This window comes from Anser anser (assembly GCF_964211835.1).
Source record: "Anser anser genome assembly, chromosome: 5".
Taxonomy (NCBI): domain Eukaryota; kingdom Metazoa; phylum Chordata; class Aves; order Anseriformes; family Anatidae; genus Anser; species Anser anser.
Window position 1 is genome coordinate 37544287 of NC_139725.1, and position 24863 is coordinate 37569149.

Here is a 24863-nt window from a genome sequence, read left to right on the forward strand (position 1 = left end):
TACACAGAACCTGCAGCATCTAATCTGGACCTCCTAGAAAATGAATATCTAAGGAGAATATCGACCAGGACATATTTCATGAAGAAAATAGCATTGTATTTTTTTTTGCAGTACGGGGTCTAGTCTTTGGGTGCCTACTCAGCTGCAGGAAGCAAACGAATTACAGCTAGAGTGGCTGGTATTTCACTGGGATGTGTTTGAAAATGAGTTCTTAATTCCTGCCTCCTGTCTGAGGAGGGCTCTAATTCTGTGTCCTGAGACAATCTGAGCAATGTGCATGCTCATCTGTCAGCCACTCAGCCAGTGGGGTGTTCTAAACCTCGTAGTTCTGCCTGGATCTAAATGTCACAGCTTCCTCTGAAAGCCACTTAAGATACTTCAGGAATACTCTCTGAAGGCAGCTGTAACCACCTGGGAGAAAACAACAGCCTCTGGTGAATGGCACTGAATGATTAGAAAAGCCTCAGAAGTGTACAGGGAGAGAGAAGGGGGAAGGACATTTGCCAGGTGTTTTTTTTTAATTATTTTATTTTATTCAGAGTGACATTAAAGTAAATGGTTGCATCCTGTGTTTGAATGCTGTTGTACTGGGTAAGAACAGAGACTATGAATTCACTATATCTTATCCCTATTGCTTTTAGGAGCCATGAGCAAGAGACAGGAGCCAGAGAGAGATTTATATATGGAGATACTGACACTTGTGACCAGTCATGTCCAAATTGCTTGAGCTTTTTGAGCTTCATGTCCAATCGCTTGAGCCCCCCCGCCCATACAAACCACATTCTGAATATTCCAGGGACCTGCTCTGTGATGGTCATACTGGCTATTATGGGCATACCTGGCTATTTTTACCCCATTTCTTGCAGAGTTCCTCAGTCTGTCATTGAGTTCCACATTAGGAGTTCGCCAATTGTAGGGCTTTTAGGAACATGGCTGTTTTTTTTTAACATGAGGGGTGGTTGTTTTTTTCCCCCTGGATGTCTGGATACTCTTTCATATTACTCTCTGAGGTAGGCTCTAAGCAAAGATTGCTTCTGTGTGCGTCTGCTGGTTTTGTCATTCTATTATGCTGTGCTTTTAAATAATCATCAGGAGTGCCTAGGGCACAGGATGGGCGCCTTTCCCATCTGATTTTATAAGCATAAATAAATACTTACAGAAAAGACAGCTGTGGCAGTTCCCCCTCTTCTCTGATAGATCTCTCTTCAAAACTGTGGATCAAAAGAGCGTTGCAAATATTCTGCAGCAGGGACCATGACTCTGAGGACTGGCACAGAAGAGTCACTTGTGAACTTCTAAGCCTGTATAAGTAACCTTCCAAAATGCAGGTCGAGAAAATAATAAACACACTTATCCTGTGTGCCTCTTGCCAGCAGGGGAAGGAAGTGCCTGCTGTCACTCAGAACAACTCTCTGGGGCATTTCAGTCATGTATGGAAGCTGAAGGAGGGCTGCCTAAGGCCCACTGCCTTCAGAAATGTGTCAGAAATTCACTTCTATTTTCTTTGAGACATTGGAAATGGTACTGCAGAGACTTGAGAGATCTAAATTAAAATTCCAGCTCTGACACAGACTTTTGGAGTATAGGAGCAAATGAACGTGTACCTCCATTCCTACTGGTAAAACAAGAATGCTAATATTTCTTCTCTCTTTGTCTTGTATCAGAACATCAGACTGAGGCCATTTCTCACTAAATACTTGGACTGGAGCCATCCCAGGGCAGCTAAACAAGAAAAACAGAAGTAAAAAAAAATACTAAGTAGGCAGTAAATGAATTCTAATATCTCAGAATTAGTATGGGATGTCCTGATATTGGTTTTATATACCAAATAAGTAAGATTTACCCATTTGTGAAGACAGATGAGTTTTTATTGAAAGGTATAAAACTTACCTGAGAGACAAACAAGTAAGTAGATTTGACTGTAGACAATTGTTTTCTTCCTATAAAACCAATGATGCAAGAGAGAGTTTTATAACTGCATAAGCTCTCAGAACAGCTCATCCGCTATTCTGCCTCTAAGCTTGGTGGAAGATTGGTAAGGGGAATGATCACGAATTCCCATTTTTTATTATTGGGCTCCAAATATGTTCTTCTTTCCAGAGCTCGTTCTAGAACGACTCTGAATGTCAAAGGCTGATGGCAACAAGACAAACTATCCTCGTGCTGCTGTCCTGAAACTACTTCTTCGGATGGTAAATATGGTGCTTGATATTAATTTTGTTTCCTCATACTTGTGTAACTGGAACAGGTATTTTACAGGAGAGAATGTATCCCCTTTCCACCCAATACTTAGCTCTGAATTGAACTGAAAAGAACTGTAAAGAGTCATGGTTCTTTACTGGCCAGAAGAGAACATTTCTTAAAAAACAGTAATCTGGTATTTTGCAGTGATGTAAATAAAAGTGTGAGGCAGCACAGGACAGAAAATAACCAGACCAGGGTTTAAAGTGTAGAATCCCACACTGAATAAAGGGTTGTCGTTTCTCACCAGCCTGAATGACTGAGGAAAGTGTAGGGCAAGGGAAACTGCAGTAACTCTTCAGCTCTATAGATGTCACCAGCCTTTCACTCCAGCCTTCCCCAGCCATTCTCTGGTTGGTACCTATCTCCCTCTAGCCATTTACTTTGTAGCCCCAGAGGGACTGTTGTTTGGATGATGAAATGCTGCGTAGTACAAATTAAGGGCTGCCAGCAATGATCTGTGTCTGGACAGGAGATACAAAATGGAAAATCTAAACAGTAACACAGTACTTTTTCAATTACATCTTAAGCAAACATACTTACCAGGAGTCAGAGAACAGTGTGAACTTCTTTTTAGGTATTGCCAGCTAAATCTTTAGGGCATTTCCTGAGCTTTGTTTAAAATGATTTATAGAGGTTATTTGCAACATTTTGCCTTCTCCTGGAATTCTCATGTAAAAATCCAAACCACATAATTTCCGTTCACATAACACCCACAGCAGGCATGCACCGTTCTCTCTTAAGCTGGGAACATTTTTTGCAAAATAGCAGGGGCTGTTACAAAAGAAAAATAAAACGGCCTATAAGAAAAATGGCCCCCTTACTTATACTTAGATGTTAACTTCACACACTGAATAAGGAGCCAAGGGTGTGAAGACAGGGCAAGGTGGGAGGGGAAAGGAGAACACGGAGATGTTTGCTTGAAGAAGTGAAGTTTTTGGAGCATAAATGCAACCTTCTTAATTAATAACTCTCTTTGGATGTTCTGTATTGTATCTCTCTATTTGGATGTTTGTACGACAACACCCTAGAGATTTTACGTTTGATTCCCTTGTGGAGCAGCTGCATCTGTGCTGGGGAGGGTGGATGAGTGTTGGCTGTACCACTGTCCCACCACACATAGCTCCAGTTGGTGGTATTGAGGGGTATTGCCCCCTGTAATCAGAACCCTGCTTATTGCTCTGAACACAATTGATCTCTCACGAATGGGAAAAGCGGCAACTTTATTTATGTTATGTCCATGGGAAGAAGTAGATAGATTGAGGTCAGGTTTGCACTACATTATTTGGCTAGAATAGTTACTAGCTGGAGGTGTGGGATGCAGGGGAGGAATGCACCCCAATGTAGCAACACTTTCAGAAAAACTCCTTTAGTCATGGTATAAGAAGTATCTGCAAGGGACTTTGCCAGCATAGCTAGACCTTGGCTGTGACTCTTGGAGTCAAGCCCTGGCCAAAGAGACTGTGTTCAGAAAATGTACACTCATCAGTCCCGGGAAACGGTTTCGACATAGGCTTCGTTCAATCCTTACTCAAGACATTTTTGAGACAGCCCCAAACAGTGGTACTTTCCCAGCTGGAAGTTTAAGTAAGGCCACAGGGAGCAGGATGGAGAGATCAGAAACTGAGGTTAGGAGAGGGACGGGTCATGGCAAGGTGGGCAGCAGGGTCTGGCTGCTGGGATCCTCAGGCCAGTGTCCATGAGATCACACAGTTGGCTAGCCTACGATAGTGCATCTGGGGACGATACAGAGTAGGACAGACAGTGCTTTTCACTTGGATTTTGAACAAGTTTCTCAGAGTTGCGAGGTTAAATACAAAAAAAAAGTTTCAGGATTCCCATTTTCTAAACTCACAGCTTAAAATGTATTTAAAAACTTTTTTAGTAAATGATCCTCAAAATGCTGGAAATATAAATCAGCTCAGCTGGTAGTGATACTGTAGGCACCCACTGTTAATAAGTAATCAGCATCTTTCACAGCATGCCTTTCACCTTTGGATAGAGGGCCATACCCTAATTTGATATATGAGCATATATTTCAGTGTAACCCCACAGAGATCAATACTATTGCTGTGAATTTACACTGGTGTAAAAGGAAGTAGAATTTATCACTAGAAGAGAGGCAGTGAAAAGTGAACATACATTATAATTCCCTGAGCAGTACATTTTCTCATTACCTATGTTCATTCAGGATTTGAATCTTGGAGATTGAATTGATTTCAGATCTCCTACCACCTGACCCAAAACAAAAACCAGACAGCTGTGTTTGTTACTGTTTGGTAATATATTTTTCCAGGAAAACACAGCTTAAGCTCAGCTCTACTGAAATAACTGGCCGTTGTTTGTACTTTATAAAAAGCACACTGCTCTCGGAAAGAGAGCAAGTATCTGCCGAGACCAGAGAACTTCCTATTTGACTTTGGCGCAGTGCAATAGTGTGTCAAAAATGTGTCTGAAAGCCATGTTTCAAAATCTTGTTCAAGGAAAAGGAGATGATAAACCTAGAAGAGCAGGGTGAAGGAGTGCTTAATTTGGGTTTATAGTTAGGTGCAAAGCAAAACCCACTCTGTTCAAGAAAAGGGGCTGCCAGCTGAAAGACTGCAGATGTGCAGGCAGGATTAGAAATGATGAGAACAGAAGAGATAATTTTGTGCAGCACCATGTAAAAAAGGAACTAAAAGAGTAATTCATTCACCATATTGACCGTGACACATTACTTAATCCCTGAAAGACATCTATTATGTAGATTACAGTCTGATCTCCAAATTCGGAAAGGCAAAAATATTTTGGGACCCAAGGCTGAGGTTTTGTAAGGAGTCAAGTTTACTTGAGCACCAATACTGACAGTCTGGGTCCTGTCAGCAGCCCGGGGTCCTCTTGGGATTCAGGCTTTTCTGCCTGCAATCAGCACAGTTGTCTTTTATGCTGAATTCTGAATGTGGAAGACAGCAGAGAACTGATATACTTTCAGTGGCTTTACAGAGAGGGTAAAATGGCCCAGCGATTCAAACTGGAGCTTGTTGGTAGTAGCCACACACACCTAGTTTGCCGTGTTCTCTTGCAGGCAGTCCTGTTAGGTGTCTTGGGACTATCCTGGCCCACTGCCTTCTGACCGGGTTAGTTCATTTTTTATAGGCAGTGATGACTGAAGATGGAGATGGGCTTGGAGACATGTACAGAAAATTCACAAGTTATTCATAGCCATCCACATATTTAAAAGGCAGAAGAAAAATAATTTTTCATCTCCTTCATCGCAGTGAAGAGCTATGGTTTAGTATTTTTATGCAATTTATTAATAAGCAGATGACAAGACTATAAGATGCTTCTGTAATGCACAGAGCATGTGATTCAAAAAGAACGTATTATTTAAATTACTTACACCAATCATGAACTATAACACAGTTTTAATTGAAGTAAAGGAAGATCCTCTTGAATATCCAGTGCATTAATCAAGATGAGATGCAAAACTTTATGGCTGGTGGCATATTAATTTTTGCTTAAAAGCAACAGAAGTGTAGGCACAATCTAGCCCATTTTAGATGAGCCCAGAGCTGGTTCATCTAGAACTTGTTTAAAAATTCAGCTGATGAAGTTCACCAGATCACTTTTACCAGTTGTCAGTTAAAGTAGCATAGGTCCATCTTCACTGGATACTCTTGTACTACAGTTCATTAGAGGTAAATGTATTTCTCTGAAGACTCAGACATACTTTTACAAACTGTATTAGTTGTTTGGAGAAAAATTGATGTGTTTTTGATGAGAAATCATTTTAAACTAGCTCACAGACTTTGCCATCTGGAAGAGATTGTGTGCAAATGAATCTTCAATGTGATTACTATTTATTTTAAACTTTCAAGGTCATACTTTACTGCAGAGAGAGGCAAATTCTACCTGAATGATATATGTCCATCTCATGCCAGTTTGCTGGAATCTTAAGTGGAATTAAGCAGCAGAAATGCAACAGCAAAACCAAAGTGTTGGGGTCACACATTTTGCCTGTAAATTAGGTTTGATTGCAGTCATCCAAAATCACAATGCAGAATAAAGGTATTCATTCCAAAAAGAAAATGAATTCACTTGTATCGTAACCAGTTTAGATGAGCTAATGTGAATTTCAAATGATGTGATTATACCAGCAGATGATTTATGAAATATAAACTTTGAATCCTGTGTTGCATGTATTACACCACAAGCTTGGTTCATGCACTCACTTGAGAAATAATAAAGGGCCCAATTCTCCCCTCATTTGCTTTGACTATTATAGATGAATAAGATTTCAAGTCAGATTGGATAGTATATGCTCTAATCACAGGTCAGACTGCTGTCCCTGCAGTGAGCATTGTGAGTCTCACTGAAACACAGCCTGCACAAAGCAAGCATCCAGTTTGGGCTCAGAAGACTGAGAATCTACTGCTTCCCCTGCTGGTCTGTTCTAATGGTTAGTCACTCCCTCTCTTAAAAATGTGTTACTTATTTCCCATCTGGCACCCAGATATGGGAATGTATGTCAGAATAGCCCTGCTGACTGTAACGTGTTACTCCTGATGAGAAGAGAAACAGGCCTGAGATGTGTTTGCCCCTGATCCTGAATTGGAGAGCCCGTTAGTGCTTCAGGTCTGAGCACTTGGTGCCAGCTATTTCAGTCTGCAAGCTGGGATGTTCACTACTGCCTTATTACTTTCTTATGTTTGTTCCACTTAGTGAACATTTGTTCATCGAGTCAGCCCTTACATGGCTGTCCTACCCATTCCTTTTTTCCCTTTCTCACCCAATGGAGGATCATTGCAAAGTACAGTGATGCACAGTCTGCCATTTCTGTGAGAAGGGCAGGAGTTCATCCAGTCCATTCACAAGTTATTCCTACTCTTTGAAACACAAATGCACATGCTTATGCAAATACATGAGAAAACCCACCTAGAATCTTTGACAAAAACTCCTGCTGAAAGCTGTTAGTTATCCCATATTGATATAACCTTCCTTTTAGTCTTTTAAATGTCATATCTGTCTTATTACATAGGATCGGAAAGTTAGTGTATATCAGATCAGGCAGTTGCTAGAGGGTGGTATAGTTTTCTTTTTGGATCAATAATGATATATGAAAATGTCTATGTAATAATTCTTTTAACACTTCTACTACACCACGATTTTGTGATATCGCTGCTGATCTTGTAATTACATCGCCACCTGGTGCCTGCTAGCATCACATATCAAGCTGCAGAAAATGCAGTGTTTCTATGACGATTTCTATAACCTTCTGTGGTGTTGATATAGAATATTGGGCTTGAAAGATTTCTTCTGAGAGGGACAGGAGGGACACAGTTTATACCAAAATGCTGGAGTCCCAGAGTCTGATGATTTTGAAATATGCTGGTTGACACAGTCCTCACCACCCTTTGTAAATGCAGTATAACCCATAGTTTACTGCAGTGGTGGCTTTCCTGGGGAACACTGAGGTGGAGGCTGCTGCCTCTTAGCACCATGCAGTACAACATGTGCTGCAGATCAGTGCATTGGCAGAAGCAGCACTTCCTCATCGTCCCAATGTCTGAAAAATCTCCTGAATTTTGAATACTCTTCAAACGCAGAAGAGTTCCTTTTTATTTATTTTGCTTTGGTTTTGGAGGGGAACTGAATCACTAATTAAAAGCCAGATTCAGCTTCCCTTAAAGTGAAATTGTTCTTGATGGTGGGAGAAGACCCACAAGGTTCCGCAACCGGGACTTACCCTGGGCTACCGTGCACATATAATGAAGGAAGCAGGAGATGGAGCTTCGAAACAGCGGGTAATAGAGCATTGCCATTCTCTAGACATGCTGAACAGATCACATCTACAGAACTGATTTTTTTCTCTTGTTTTCATTGTTTGGGATCACCTTCTTGTAGGCTTGATATACAGAAGACTGTTTCCATGCTGTAATATGCTTGTGATGCCTGCATCCACACCAACTTGGCTGAAGGACTCTGTGCTGCTGTGACAAGCAGCTTTGTTCCCTCTCAGTCAAAAGAGTCCTGAAACAGCTTCCTCCTCCCATCCTCTGCACATTGTCTTGAAGAGAATATTTGTGGACAACACCCGGACACCGTCCCATGCTGTGCTGCCCTACATAGAGTTTCACAACTGCCTTACTGTGCAGAAGGGAACCGGGAACTTGGCCACAACCGTTTCCTAAGCTCTTTACACTGTGCTGTGGTTTATCAGAGCTTTTGTGTCCTTCTACCCCAAAATGTGTGCTTCAGGCAAGAGAAGAGTTTCCCTGTGTCTTGCCTCCTGCTGCCACCAGCAAACACATTGGGGTGGGGGAGTCACCTAGGCAATATTAAGAGAGCAGGGCAGCGGGGTGGGTTGGTAGCTAGCATCAGGGAAAGGTGAGGAATTGGGCAGCATGAGGCAGAAAGAAGCTATAGAGCCCTCTGAGCTTTTGTAGCAGGCTGTCACCTTGCAGTGAAGGAGGTAAATCAAAACATAGAAGGAAGAGAACTCATTAGAACAATGTGGGCTTAGAGCAGAGGGATTAAGTAGGGGAAGATGGCAAGTTCAGTGCTTAGGAGGACTGAGTGCTTGGAGAGGATCTACTCCTGAAAAGAGTGCCTGGTTCTTCACATCCCACATTCTCCTCTCCCTCCCACAGTATGAAGTTTTCACGGGGAGGAGAGGGTTAGGACCATCTACCCCACCAAGACCATTTCATGAAGTCTGCTGTACGGCTGTTATACCAGCCACAGTCTGTCCACAGAAGCAGGCAGACCTTACTTCCAGACACTACTGCCATATTCATAGTGATTTCTCTCCTCTTCCAATTCCCCAACATGCTCCAGGTGGAGGAACCATGCTCCTGGGACTTCCTGTGCTGTGTCCTGAATGGGTGGCCCCCTCCAAAAACTTCTGAGGACAGCAGTCACCCTTGGACTCACCTCTGATCATTTCTTTATGCCTTATCCTGGGTAGAGGTCAGTGCTCAGCACTTCCTGGTTTCCTGCAGCCTTTGTTCTTCGGTGCTCAGCAAGTGACTGTTCCACCTAGCACAGCCTGTGTTTAACCTGGAGTCTATCTCTAGCCTGTTAGGGCTCTGAGTAGGAATTGGTGGCACTATCTGGTCCCCAGACCTGAATTTCAGAGATGTTAAGTACTTGCAGATTCAGTTGACTTTGTTTGGAGTGCTACGGTTCAGGAGCTTGGCCATCAGGCTTCTGATGAATAGCCTAGCACAGTCAGCCAAATCCGAGCCAAGTGAAGGGAATTAGGCGTATTGACACCAGATGAGAATCTGGCCCTAAAGTATCTGTAAGGCACAGAACGGAAAGCATGGGAAGCTTTCATAGATACTCCATTTAATGTTTTGTAAACTTTCCTGCTATGTTGCTAGGGGAATTTTAATACTTCAATGCATTTAAAGTAGATTTCAGTGAGATGTTTGAAATCCGAGCCAATTCTCCCCCTGCCCCAAACTTCCTTATTGTTCCCGTTACCATTTCATCTCTCTCTCGCCTGGAAAAGACCCTTCTGCTGACCCACTTCCTGTCCCTGTAGCAGTACTAGGAGCTGCACAAGGAATCCTTGTTTTACTTCACTTCAGACGCTGACATTGCATTTTGCAGCTAGCCAGGCTTCATCTGGAGAGTATAGTTCTTGCGTTTCCTGACGTGAGTCAGTTGTAAGGAAAGTGTTTAACCTTTTTTGTCAAAGGTTAAACATATAAAAGGGGAATGTGAAGCTCTTGTATTCCTGTTGTTGCCACATTAAAGGGAACAGCTTTCACGGCTGAGCTAAATCTAACTTTTTTTTGGGGGGTGGGAGGAATATTTCTTTCCGCATCCAATTCAAAGCTGCACTTTACTGCAGTTGTTAAGAAAGTGTATGTTTGAACAGGGCTATATGACAAGGTCATTCGTTGACTATTTCCACTTTTTTTTTTTTAACTTCTTAATAGTCCTTTCTGCCTTTATTCCCCTGACTCTCTCAATGGATTTGGAGAGGCTTGGATAGACATTAGTATTCAGTGTACCAGTTAGAATTTCTCAGAACGGTCTGTTTCTATCAAATATAAAGCACTTCGGAGGAAAACAAATAGCAAACATTCTTGTGCTTGAAACGTTCTATTTGTTCCTACCTGTTCTTACTGACACCATGTTACTTTAATCCATCTTTCTCCACTTCTTGGCTGAGTATACTGTTTTATCTGTAATTACCGAGATTGATGACTTACCCATATTACCTACAATCACATGCCTCTTCCCTCTGACTAAATGCTTAATGGCACGCTCTTGTCATGATCCAGATGACTCTGTCAGAGAGCTCATTCCAGTTTTGCTATGTGCGTTGACTGCTTCTGTGTTCTGTGAAGCATAGGATAACACCAATTTTTGTTTAGAGACAACTCCACAGGTGACCTACTGGTTGTTCTGCAGGAATTGTACCACTGATAATCTGTTGGTGTTTGTCTTTACGCCATGAAATAACTGACGGCAATAAATTGGCAGTGGTGCCCTTCAGTTCATCCTCTGTAGGGACTCAGGCACAGCAAATGTGGCTTGTGGCAATGCCTTGCTGTCGTGTTATCTCCTCTTCTTCAGATATAGACCTAATGAAGCAGGTCATAGGTGCTCCTACACACAGATGTTTGTTCCAACCTTGTAAATTTCAGGGATCAAATAATTTGTTAGGACCTTGTAGGTACCTGCATTTTCAAATGTTGTGCAGGATGTTTTTGTTAGAATACCACTTTGGGTCCTAGGACCAGGATTAGCTGCAGTTATATTGCAGTAATACATCTCTTCCTGAGAACTGAACTTCAACAGGGCTATGTTACTTGGGATCTGGCATAGTGTTTCTGCGTGGCGTTGAGTTCAGAGCTTCCCATCTCTACACAGCTGCTGCTTTGTGTGGGAGGAACAGACCCCAGCTGACCAGTGCAGCGTCTAGAGACACAACCAGAAGCTGAGTGTCATTCTCGCGTGGCTCAGCACTGGTGTTAACCATCTATCTGCATGCATGGAAACTCACAACAGCCTCTGTCTGTTAAGTATTATTATCTTTTCCATTTCACAGATAAGGAAACTGAGGCAAAGAGTGGTCAGGGTTATCCAACAAGCCTGTGAGAGAGCCAGGAACAGAATCTACAGTTACCAGTAACTGAAGGTTTGTTCTTGAATCTCTGTTGCTCAAGGCCTCCATTATGGCAGATAATTAGATTGTTCTTGCCTGGCCTGGGTTCTTCTGCAGCTCTGTAGTACTGTATCGTAAGTAGCCAGCTCCATACAACAGTTTTGCCAGGCTGGAAAGATATAGTCTTGAAAGGGAAAGAAGGATAAACAAAAGATAAAGAATAAAGAAAAACGAGAAACGTCATTCCCAAGGGAGTGTTCCTGACAATCTGTTAACTTTTCATTGGCATATTTGTAACCACTTCCAAAAAAATGTCACAAACTCTTAGCAGAGCAGCTTGAACCTCTGCTGATGAATTGAAGGAAATTTGTTCTAAAGAAAATACATCACATGAAGTTAACCCACAATACTGGACCAGCCAAGAACAACAGCACGGAACAGGAACTCCTTTAATTTAACAATACCATAATCTCATTGCAGGCTGAGCAGTAACATTAGAAACTGCACATATAACACCTTCCCTTACAGCTGAAATTTGGCAGTGGTGAGTTTTAAAAGATCCACCCCCAAATCAACCTTCAGCCTGGATGCATTTGTTTGGTTATGGGGGTTTAGGGATTCCAGTGTTTTATTACAGACATATACTGGGTTATTCAAAATATACTGCAAAATAGTTCAAAACTGACACTGTGAGTGCTTCATTTCATAAACTGTGGAGAAATACTGATTTTCCATTGCTCTGCTACATGCTTCAATCACTGTAGTTCTGTCTCCTGCAAGGCAAACTCAAACTGGCTGTGCTTTCCTTAATTACATTGCTTTCATTGAAAGTACAGATGTAATGCTGTGAATGATGCTGTCAAAAAACTATATACCACCTTCCATAGTTCTTAATTTACATTATAATTAAATGCCTCTTGATCCAAAAGCTATCTCATTACAAAGCTAGGGTAAAAGAGCTTTATGTGGTGACCTCCTTGTGCTCTGGAATTGACGATGATACAATGCTATTGCAGACATAGCACAGAGCAGCTTCTGACGTGCAGTGGTAGCTTTGACCTCCTCTGTGTTCCTACTTGGAGGGATTTTGAGAAATAGATCTGAGTGCAGACCTGTAGGCCATACACAGACCTGTTTCTCTGGGCCCATGATAGCCTTTGGTGTTCTCCTGCGACAGATGCAATTGCTGCACAAACCTGTGCAATTCCTCAACATTGCTGGATCCTCTCTGCACCTCTTTAGTTCTGAGACTCCAATATACCAGTAATCTGGACATACAAATTGGATTCAGATTTGTTCCATTTAACTCAGTGCTTGAGTTAGGAGTGCAGTAACACCAAGCTCTTTAGGTTAATGGTTCGAGATGGCATGAAAATTTTCTACAACACAGATTCTGTGATATTAACAAAACCCTTACCCCTTTTGGGTAAGGGGCCAGTGAAGAGCAGGAACAGGCTGCTTATATGAGCAGGGATCTTTTCTCCCTTTCTCCCTTCCCTTTTCAAAACTCTCCCCTGCCCAACTAGGTCCTTAGATGCACGATTAAAAGAAAAAAAAAAAAAAAGCAAGGTGACAACTAAAAATGATTCCAAAGGTATTTTTCTTTTGTAAATCTCAGATTTGTGGAAACCTGGCTCAGGCAGTTTGAAGGTAAAATGATACCAGAATGACAAGAAGTAGGCAGTTGGGAATTATACTAGGGAAGAGCGAGAAATGATGGCCAATAATTTATAGGGGTAGTGAAAGCAGTCTGAGATATATCTCTATTTCTCACTTAGCTCTTCTTCCTCTACCTTTAATTCTTTAAACTTTCTAAGGGCTCTGTAGGTTCTCTCTTTACTGTTAAATCTAACACCCCCTTAATGGTAGGTTACTGTCATATTCATCACTGGAGCTTACCTGGTTTCTCAGTTGGGCTTTTCTACTAGCTGCTAAAGGAGCCTGGTGTTTCGGATTACAAAGAATCAAAAGGACAGGGATCAGATGTCAAACTGAAAGAGGAGTGAGGAAATTGAATATTCCAGGTCTGAATCTGCACACATTTTTGCTGGATATATAGGCTTTATTGCTGTGAAGAATCCTACTTAGGTCAAGAGGAATACATGGGAATATTATTCAGCTGTGTCTGCTGATCTAGATCCTTAATGAAGGAGAAGAACCCCAAATATTCTAAAAGCAAAGAAACAAAGCAAAAATATGTGAGGAGTTGTGAAACAGATTCGATAGAAACTTCTGCCAGATCAGCTAGAAAGTGGCACTGCAAAAGCTTTGTAAAGCAGTTATCTGCAGTAATAGTCTGAAACTATGTGGGGCTATGCAGGGTCTAGGTCTGAGCTTGGACGTGCAAAGACTTCTAGGACCTTGGGCATTGTCTGGGAAGCACTCCTGAATTTGTTTATCTCTAAGGAGGCACAAAATCCTCTGTATATCACCCTCCAGGAGTAAGTCCAGGGTGAGGTTTGTATTTTAACTTCTTGCAGCGATATGGTCTGGAAAGGGTTTTTGCACCATAGAGAGTAAAAATGGCCTTCCTAAGAGCAGGATGAGAGAAATGAAGGCACAACAGCTGTTCCAATAGGCCATGCTACACATGGCATTGTTTATATCCAGGGATAAATCAGTTCTGGATGATGGAATTAAATTGCAGAACCTTCTCACCTGGGGTTTGAAGGGCTTTGTTTTCACAGGATAAACGTGTCTCTAAATGTCTGCCACAGGTCATATAATTTGACTGCAGTTAACTAGGAGACATTACCTTGCTAAGCTACGAAAGATCAAAGACCAGTTCTGACCTGGACCTTTACCAAACTGTTATTTCCTCTATGACAGGAGGCTTCATAGGGATAGAAGCCTGTGTGAAGCAAAGTGATTACTTCTGCTGCCATCATTCTGAACAGTGCTGGCTGTAGGAGAGCATCCACCTTCATTCAGCTTAAATAAAACCAGCCTTTCCATTCACAGCTGAAGCCACAGACTACTAAAACCCTGTTTGTCAGTGACATGGGTCTTTTCTTTTCCCAGCTAACATAGGACAGTATCAAATCCATTTCAGAAAGAAAGATGATGCTTTGGAATTGAATCTGAAATGAGAGAATCTGGGCTCTTTTCCCAACTCTGCCACGTACATCTGGCAGTCTTTGAGCAAATCTTAGCTTGGTCTATTCTGAGCTATGTGGGACAGGCACTTTCTTATTTGTTATGCATACATGCAGCGCTTAGCACAAAGGGGACTCCAACCACTCATGAGTAACCAGTGAACAGATGGTAGTAAGTTGACGGTATGACTAGGTATTCCCACTCTGATAGTTTTTGTAGCAAATTTCATCTTAAAAAAGAAATCCTGCGAACAGTCCAGAAACAGAGATATGTAAAAGAAAAATTAAATGAAAGAGACCATTTTCAATATGTCTTTCTTCCAGCTCTAAAATATGGAAAAGACTTTGCACAGTAAGAGCTGAGACATACTGGACGTACTGGTAAAGTCCTGCTAAAGCCAAATGTCAGTTCTGTGCTTAGTAATATGGTAAGCCTGTCTTTTTGACTTCTAGAAATGGAGTCAAGAAGTCTTTGGGGGCAGATATTTGCTTAATCTCTCAATTGCATTCCCTCAGATGAGCTTTTTACAATTAGGAGTTTCCCCATTTGGCAATACTTCTGCATTGTCACAGTCAGAGATGACATAATGAACTAGTCTTACGCATATTCTTGAGCTCTTCTGGGTAAAAATAGTGACCCTCGGCTTTAATCTTCAGAACTTTGCGTCTCAGCACAGCTATTCTGATGACAAGGGTAAGCTGATCTGGCTAAGGCAGGAAACAGATGTATCCTCTTATTCTTAACATAAATTGTTGGGGTTTATTTTTTGGTTAGCTGCAGTCCTAATCTTGCTTTTGATCGAGTGCAGAGGAAAAGAGTAATTAGTGAAGTATTAGTGTTATTATTATTTCCTGACATTAACTCTCCTGCTACTTGTCCATCCTTTTCTCAGGCCCAGAAAAAATGGTGTGTGGGTTTAGCATCTGAACAGCATTCTTATTGCTAGTCCATCTCTGCGCTCTGAAGTTACACTGCATCCACTCTACTGAAGTAGTAGAAAAAGTAAAAGTTAAAGAAAGAAACAACAACTACTGCACATGGTTACAGTTAATGTAGGTGGTAGGTGTCTCATAATAGTATAGCTTATGCAGGAAGGGGAATAAGTTTTATTAGCGTAGTTTTCATACTTGAAGAACAGCTTTCCAAATGCACTGTTCCATCTGCATAACAAATGTAAAAACATGTAATTTATAACAACTATATTATTGTATAACAACATATAATGACTGGCATCTACTAGGATGACTATTTGATAATAAAATTAAGGATTCCTTTTCTCAGCATGGTTCTGAATGATACAAAATCACTCTTTGTCCGCAGCTGTTACACAGGTAGCTGAGACACAGAAAGAGATAGATGATTTGCCAGACAACGCAGCCAGGAATTGACAATCCATCTTCTGAGGCAGAGACCTACAACTAAGCACAGGAGTTTCTTCCTCCCCATTGCCTTCCATGAGCATGAGTTCCTCAGCATTTTTTACACCTCAAAGCTTACACTATTGCAAGAAGCCTAATCCTTGTGTCATTTGGGTTGTGCAGCAGGCTGTACTAGCACATCCTTCCCTCCTAACATCTGGTCTGTATAGATACCCCAGGGACCATGAGGAGATGCAGAGTGCTTTTTTTCCCCTCTCTATTCCTTTCCTTTCCTTTTTTTTTTTTTTCAGCTATTACATAATAGCTGATTTTTGGCTGCTGTATTTATCCCTGGTGAAATATTTTGTTTCCCTAAGCGGTAATGATAATACTACAGACCATATTGCAAACATTTGTGTAACTTTTTTTATACAAATCTGCTGCATATGTCCTTTTTAGTTACCGTGGTCATTGTTCTCAGTATATCATAATTCTACTGCATAAGGTAGTTATGAAAAGATACTCCACCGTTATATTTAATGCTCTTAGGAAACAGAAATCCCAGGATATATTTCGAAGGCAAGATTTTCTAAGAATGACAGGGTTTTACTTAAACTATATATGTATTCAGGCTGAGATAATCATTCAAGATCCAATCTAGTCTATTTCCAGAAATCTCTTGATTTTTCTCCATGATATTTGTATTTGTTGTCATTGTGATCAGCTGCTTTTAATATATTCTGACATTTAATTTTAAACCTACAGTTACACATTAGAATCATTATGGCTACTAAGGCAAATTTAGTTCTTAAGCATCAGTGTAGGTCAGTGTAACAGTCTGATCATACGTGCCTGCAACATTTCTGAATTTTCATCTCCCAGGATCAGGGCCAGACACAAGCAACTGCTCTATTAACAGGCTGGGAGCTCTCACTGCATGTGGCAAAGTGGGGACTTCACAGCTGTAGCTTTCCTGCACATAGTGCTGCAACATCATCTCCTTAGAGGCACTGTGACTACCATGGTATTTCTTTCATAGGATATGCAGGTATTTCCCTCTCTCAGACATCTGGATGAGCAGTGGTGAAATGTGGAAGCTGAGGGGTACCTGAGAAACAGCTACACACTACTGCATCACTATAATTTCTTAGACTGCTGAGCAAGAAAGGGAAACACCCTCTTGCCACACTTCCAAACATTTTGTTGTGTTCCTTGCTCAGAGATGTTATTGCAACTCATAGTTAATCTTTTCAATCTCTTCTGTCCCCATGGAAACTTTGGACAGCAGAAAAAAAATGGCACAGTGTGATACAAGTTGCTATAATTGCTAATGCTGGCCAGATTAGTTCTGTGCAGTCTCCTATTTTTCTTCCTCTTCTCCCTCATCTTCAGCAAGAATATTGAATATGACAAATGATACCGATTTCAAACTGAAGCTCTTAAAGCAAAATGCACGTCTTCTATGCAGATTGGTATGTTTAATTAAAAACAAATCTAAAATAGTTCTCCACAGAAACTGTACAACTAATCCAAGTATTTTAGTTTGGATTACCAAAACCAGTCCATCTAAACTGATTCGGGGGACCCATCCATGCTCCACGGGTGTGCTACATCCATGCTTTTGTAGAGGAATGCTGATCTTTCAGGTGAGATGCCTCTAAGGGAGGCACAGTTTGGGGGATTAGAATGTGCTGTTATAATTTCTAAGTTTGTAACATCCGTAGCATACACAGTAGTATTTTGGGCTGTGATAACAGGGTGATGCACACTGGAAAGGCCTCGTGTTACATCATCTTTGGTGACTGAAAGTAAAAATTCTTGAAATGGGTGGAGAAAGAATTGTTACAGTTTTCTGCCACACTGAAATGATAAATGCTTGGAAAACTCTAAGAATTTTATTGAAGTGCCTAAAAAGAAAATATTTATGCTACACAAAATATCTTCTAGACCAGTCAGTAGCTGAATTTGAGTGTTCTTGTGTTGGTTTGAGGTTTCTATTATTTGATTGGGTATTTGTAGACAGATGGCCTCTTGTAACGTTAATACAAACAACTTATGTAGAGTGATTGGGTTGTGTAGTAATTGGGGAAATACTGAGGGATTAGGAAAGAGGAGAGCCTGCCAAAACCTAGTTTCTGTTTATACACAGTTAATTCCTTTTTATAGCAAATTAAGCTTTTCTTCCTCGGACATGTTCAGTTATTCTGATCAAGTAAAGCTAGTTTGCAATACTGAGAAATGGAGGTTTGTAGGTCAACCTCATCTTCCTGTGATGCTTCACTGGTATAACAAAGAAAAGGTGATTTGTGAGTACATTTTTGAGCTGATTTACATAGCTAAACCACCCATACTTCTGAGCCTGAGCCAGCAAATCTATGAAGTGCTATGAACTTCAGATGATGCAAGAAATGTTGGGAAGGGACTGAGCTGTGAACAGAGTTGACCAAAAGAGAGCTGAATGGGAAATTTCTGTGTCCTGTCATTTTTTTTTTTCATTGCACATTGTTCCTCCAGTCTACCTTTTGATTTGTACCATAGTGTTAATTGAGCTTATATTTCTTTTAAATTTCTTTATCACACCTATCACGTTTAGAAGAAATGTAAATAGGGAAAACAGTTAAAACTTTGCTTACAAAATCAGCATAAGTATTTGGCAAACTTTACCAAGATACAACATTTTAAACTTGTGGAGAATTTAGGATGTGAAAAAACTCTACTATTTCAATAATGCCATCAGTTGCTCCCCCTCTTCCTTCTCTTCCCTTGAAACAAAATGTGACCAGCTTTCTCTGCTTTAGGTTTTTAGGTGACTCTTGAATGAAGATATAAAACTGAGCTTATGGGGGTGAGGCGTTTTGAAAGATATTCATAGGTGAGAGACTTGCAGCAGGAGGAATACAGAAACCTCCCCAAACCTACTGTAGCAAAATCTTTTATTAGCCTAGAACTGGAACGGAACTAAAAAGCAGATTCTTCTGTCCTGACCACAGAGACTTGCAATGTGGCTGTCCACATGTAAGCTGATTGTCTGCACAACCTTAAAAATCAATGTAGAGAAGGAGGCACTTTTCGGATGTTCTCTGTCTGCTCTGCTGCTTGCATCAGATGAGCTGTGTTGTGCCAGCCAAGTGACGTTTTTACCCAGGAACAGTTAAAGGAGCCAGCAGCGACTAGCTCAGGCGTAGTCACCCCCACTGCAGGTAGCTCTGCTTGGTCATCTGAATCCCACCCCAATTGCCTGCTGTTCGACGGCTGTTCCGAACACCGCAGCTCACTGCCTGCAGTATATTGATACTTGTGCTTAAGCAAAAGGAGCTCTCTGACCTAAGTGGTGTTTCTCCTCTTGGCTGTTGACACTGAGACAAAATGCATCCTGTGATGAAAGGAAAGCATGTACAATGCAGTTCAAAGTATCAAAACGGTTTGCTGAGCTGGCAGGAAATTTAATTTAGCACATGGGACTTAATACTGTGAAGATTAAATGTTCTTATTCAGATGAGAATGAAAGCCTTGTGATTGCCTTATCAAATGAAACATGTGTAGGGCTTCCAGTCACCAGGCCATAAAAGCACTGATATACTTCTGCTCATTACAAAAGTCTTTCTAGTCCTTCTTCTTCTTGCTCCTCTTAAAGTGTTTTAGCTAAGACAGGATGACCGGCTGGCGTAACCTCATCTAGCTTGCAGGTTACTGTATCACCAATAGCAGTTTAACCCAAGACTCAAGAGCTTCAAATGGGTTGGATACAGACAAGGGAATAAGAGCCCAGGGCAGGCTAGGAAACTCCCTCTCTCTTGCTTTTTAATTTATTTTTCCATAATATTTTCGAGGCTTTCATCAAACATTTCTGGTATTTCCAAGTCTGAGCTAACCTTTGAAGAGAGTGACATCTGTATTTTGATTCTTGGTGAGTTTTGTTCTTTCCCACAAAAAGCATCTATGTCAGGTTCTAACCACATAGATGCACTACAAATTCATATATCTTTACATCCCAGAGTCCTGAGCTGCAGATTGTTGGATGCTGGATAAAACCTGCTGCAGAGACACCTGAAAAGCATCAATACATGATTAGCATGTTGCTCTTCTCTTCTCTCTTCTTTTATTCCCTAGGCTTCTGCTATTGGCCACTGTCATTGACAGGTTGGTAGGCTAACAGAAGATTTGATATGATCCTTTAGGTCTCTCTTCAGCATAACACAAGTACCTACCACGGTAGCAGAGCTGTCACTCTTTGTCTGGTTGGGTTCCAGTGTGGCCTGTCCTACTGAACTTCTCAATCCCAAGTAGTGCAGAACCAAGGTGGCAAAATGTGGTACCTGGGCTAACAAGGCTAGCTGGCTTGATGCTTATGTGCAGGGGTCAGCTGGTGACCACTTTACTCAAACAAGGTCCTCACTAGCAATGCTTGTGAATCTGAAGAGCAGCACAGATGCCTCCTGGGCAAAACCAGAGCTCCCACCCACTGAGGTCCCACTGGGGTCCTGTGACAACTGGTGTAGGTATCTGTGCTCAGCTGCTCAAAACTCCTTTCCTGCCACTACCAGAGTGTGCTTATGTAGTCAGGGGCTGTATAACACTACTTTGGTAAAAAACTGATAGAGGAAGACAATACAGAATATTCTTAGTGGAATATTATTAATAGTAAGAGAATAATGATAATAAGAGTATTAAGAATAGCCATGGAATTTCCAGTTTTCCTAAGAGCTCTAACCTTTTTCTGAGTGCTGTATAAAGGCAGCCTGGCATCATTTTTCTGGCGGGAAGCTAGAGCAGTTTCTGTACCCAAAATATAGAAACCTGAGTGCTCTGTATTATAGTTTTAGAAGATCAATAGGTCCCTTTGTTTAGGGATCTTGATGTTAAAAGAAAAAACCTCTTGTTTATGTGCTGCCTTGGCCTATTAGCCTTGTTTGTTACTAATAAAAGTTCTTTCAGAGCACCCTGATGGATCAGTCTTGAATAACTTTCCATAACCAGCAAAGCATTAGATAGGAAAAAATAGACAAGAAAAAAAGCCTCCTAAGGTCTGCCTTTCTACAGGCAATGTATCTTTGGGTATGAATTTCAGAGTGGGTAGAGAATGTAATTCTGCTTGGCATAGAAATATATACTAAGTGGAAATTAAAAAAAAAAAATCAGGAAATATTCTTAGCTTATCAGTTCTCTGGGTGTATTAGCAACTTAGAGGAGAATAGTTTTCATGATGAAAACAGTTCAGAAGCAGGCAGTTAACTTATTACAAAATAAGAGGAAGGGGGAAGTTTAATAACTAATGTTTTGGGTTGGGCTTATTGTGTTTTTTTACACATCTTTTAGCAGCTGTGGGCAGGGGAGCATGGAACGGACATGTTTCTGTTCTCAAATGGAAAAAAATAACCTTCAGAAATTTTCATTGGACAACATTCAGAAACTAAGAGCATTCAAATTTTTCTTGAGGCAAAGGAGAGCATTTTATGAAAAGGCAAAGCAGAGGAAACACCCAAACAGATGAAAATTTGAAATATTTTTTTCTATTTTTTTTAACATTGTCTTCATTTGCACACCCAACCTATCGGTGCAGTTAGAAAGCACTAGATACAACATTTATATAATGAGAAAAATCAGTTAATAAAATAATATTTTAGAGGAAGATCAACATTTTCCAAATGTGAATGTCTAAAGTTGTGTTCATAAGTCTTTAGGTTTAACCTCCTACAGAAGAATATCTTAATTTTTAATAAGCTCTGGGCATATGCAAATCCCATTGGAGTTGGGAGTAGATGCTAATTTGAAAGTCAAATAACTTTTCTAGAAACTTATATAGGGATTCTAAGGTATCAATTCTCTTCACAGAAAGTGTAAAATCAGTGCTATCTGAGCTGATGATACATTTAGGTCTTCTAAAAATTCTTCTTTTTGGACCCAGATCTTCAGTTTTCAGGTTCAATGTCTGTTTTGCTGAAGAGTCCACCTTGCTGCTCTTTCTCCATCAGAGCAGATGTGGACCAGTGGGAAATTTTTGGCAAAAAATTGCCTAGGTCATGCCAGGGAGGCTGAATCTTGCTTTTTTGGGAAGTACTTCAAGATAGCACTGAAATAGAGCATGTGGCTTGTGTGTTACACTACAAGCCATGCATCCATACTGCCTTCAAGGGACTGCTCAAATGCTTCAAGTTAAATATCCGTGAGTACTCTGCCAGATCAGAAGCCAGCAGACAGGGCAAACAGGGAGTCACCTGCCAACTGGAGGTTTTGTTCTACACAGTGGGACCCTCTGCCCTAGCTTTGTTTCCTTCTTCACCATCCTGTGTCATACCACCTCTTCAATTCTCAGATCCCCTGCCGAAAACATCAGATCTCTTTAGTGACTGAATTAGATGTTTGCTTGCTCTGTAGGCAGCCATGGAGGATTGTGTAATGGGACAGTGCTGATGTTTCCACAGTGCTCTGGGGAAGCTCTGCTTTGCATTATTTTGGTGCCATGTAATGGTCTTAATTTTTTAAAGGTTACTTTTGGACACTGGATTTCTTGCTTATGCTTGCTGATTTCAGCTGGCTGAGGCTGATGCCGGCTCTCTGCCTTGCCTGACCTCCTGTGAAGAGGAAGCAAGACAATCCTTTATTTTTTCACAACCAGTCTCCAGAGGAGAAAAAGCCCAGTTCCCGATTCAATTTGCAGTGCTCTGCAATGCAATTCCCTCATGATGTCCTCTTCCCTCCTCTTTTTTGCTGTAAATTGCAAGGGCTTCACCAATTGAGCTGCAAGCCTCCCTTGGCATCTATCTGTATCTGTAGCAGACAGGCAATATTTTCACATAGCTCTCTCCAGACCTTTGAGTTTGCCTATGGAAACTTTGAATGAGCTGAAGAACTGTGGTGGATGGGTACAGTTGTAAAAATTGCCCAAAAGAAGGAAGTCAGATGTGCAAGAGACTAACAGCAGCACCACAGTGTCAACACTAGTGAGTCATCTCCCTGTTGGCACTAAGCACAAGGGTGACACTGCCCAGCAGTGACCCAGAAGACTAGGCCACTGCCTTTCTTGCAAATAAGTAGTGTCTTTTCCACCCTCTGTACGACAAAGGTCTTTATTTCTTTAAGCTAATGAGACCACTCTCTATATACTGAGTTCAGCTACATTTAAGCAACTTAGGTATATTGTATCACAGCAGAGCTCCTTGGCATTTATGCAAAGGGAAAAAAATTCAGATGAATAAACTCATGTTTTATGACTCAGCAGACAGAGTCTCAGTTTCTGGCTTTCACACAATCCTTCTCTGCAACCTTGGGCAAGCTACTTAACTGCTTTCTGTGCCATCTGTAAAAACCTTCTCTGTGCCTCCTATTTTATCCATAACCACTTTAAAGCAAATACTATCCTACATATTTGCATGGTACCTACCAACTAGGGAACTTTGCTCCTGGTAATCCCTAGGCATCATTAGAATTAAGAATAACCTAGTAATATCTGAGTAACATCAATTTATTTCAACCTACACTCCTTTAACAAGTCTTCTGGATGTCTTCCAAATATTGCCAAACTAGAAACAAAAGCACTAATAAGAACATATATCCTGTCATGTAGTCTGGCTACAGATTCCACAAACAGGGAGCTTTCAATGCTGAAGACTAAGCACAGATGCCATGCCAGCAGGGAATAAGGCTGCAAAGGGAGAGTTGGAACCATGAGCTGCCTGGCAGTTACTGTGAAAAGTGACCTTTTTATTCACTGTAACGTTCTTTGTCTCATTTTCTTCCTGCCAGAGTGGTGTGTGTGTACAGGTGGGCAGAACCTAGGAAACACAATTCCTTGCCTTGCTATATCATGCTTACCGTTATTAGGGAACATTTTTTTTCCTCTTGGATTTGCACCTCAGGTTCTGTCTGCCTCCTGTAAGAGATTCCCGGGTATAGATCAAGGAAGAGAAAGGTGAAATACTTCCTGAAGAGTTGCCTTTGAGGTCAGCAAAAGTTGTAACACATGCAATACATAAGGTACCTCATATTAATATGTAAATAAAAACCAGTTCTTCTGAAGTTTGGGCAAATCTGACAGGGTCCATAACAGGACATTTTGAAAATAAATAAATGCTGAAGAAAAAAAGAGAACAGGCAAACATATCCACCAACCTTCCTTCTCAATCAGTTCCAGGTGGGCCCAATTTTGCCTTGAAACTACATTCAAGCAACAGGGTGGGACTAGTCTCTTTCAGCAGTATGCAAGGGCTTTATAAGCATTCGTATAACAGCAGCTCTCTTTTTGCTTTGTTTTCACAAGCCTGTGATGCCTATGTCTATATCAAGACTCAGGAGATTCTTCAGCACTGTGCCGCTTCTGGCGGTGTAAGGTAGCTCTTAGAATCTCTCTACAGAGGTCTGGTAAGCTAGGTGGGGTAATTTTGTTTATGAGTTGGCCCAGAGTTTTGCAAAGGAGAAGAGAGTATGGCACAGTCTTTCCAGAGTCCTGTTCCAGTTGGAGGGAGACTTCTGTAGCCTGTTATGAAGTGCTGGAGGTTTACATTTAGCTTTTCCTGTCGGAAGAAATAGATCTGGCAAACAGACAGCTAGCAAGCTATTTCTGGGAAACTACTTTCTTAATAATTAAAAGCACCTGGGCAGACTTTGCTTGTCCAAACAGCACTGTCTAGCCAGGCCTTGGGGTCAGAGATTCAAATGTGGAATGGCTTTAGTAGTGGCAGAAATTTAGGAGTTCATGGTACTCCTTTGCTTTGCACATCTTGGATGTCCATTTGTGCACCTGAGGTAAAGTTGACAAAGGACTGAGTGAAAGTCCGTGACCTCTAAAGTGTGAAAAGCTCCTTAAAAGCCAAGTGTTCATTTGGTTCATCTGTGCCAGATGTTCAGAGATAATGAAAAGAACTTAAAAAGTATGTCTCCTCCCCTGTCCTCAAGAGTTTATTTCACCTTTTGGATGATGACCCTTTAGGGATCATGTTTCTAAACTTATTCCTGCAATCAGGAGGGAGCCAGTCACATTTCTTTTTAAAGAAGAACTGGGAGTCTTTTCTGCCTGTGATGCAGGTGTAGATACTTCTGGAAGGAGAAAAAGCCACTGTCAAGAGGCT

The 24863-nt window shown here is 41.2% G+C and overlaps 1 protein-coding gene and 1 long non-coding RNA gene across 5 annotated transcripts in view; one reads left to right on the plus strand and one right to left on the minus strand.

Annotated features, from left to right (window-relative positions):
• LOC310900682 (receptor-type tyrosine-protein phosphatase eta-like) overlaps positions 1 to 24863 on the plus strand; it is a 124159-nt gene that overhangs the window by 15320 nt on the left and 83976 nt on the right. For 2 of the 4 annotated variants that reach the window (XM_083838987.1, XM_083838984.1), the window contains exon 1: positions 24031 to 24125. The exons of 1 other annotated variant lie outside the window; for it this stretch is intronic. The gene's annotated coding sequence lies outside the window, so the exon portion shown is untranslated. Of the gene's footprint in view, positions 1 to 24030; positions 24157 to 24863 lie in introns of those variants that run through there. One more of the 4 variants, XM_083838985.1, reaches the window with a different exon arrangement.
• LOC310900715 lies at positions 21289 to 23914 on the minus strand. Its single transcript, XR_014585349.1, has 3 exons — positions 23777 to 23914; positions 23611 to 23668; positions 21289 to 22370 (listed from the first exon to the last, which is right to left on the minus strand). It is a non-coding gene; the product is annotated as an uncharacterized lncRNA (long non-coding RNA).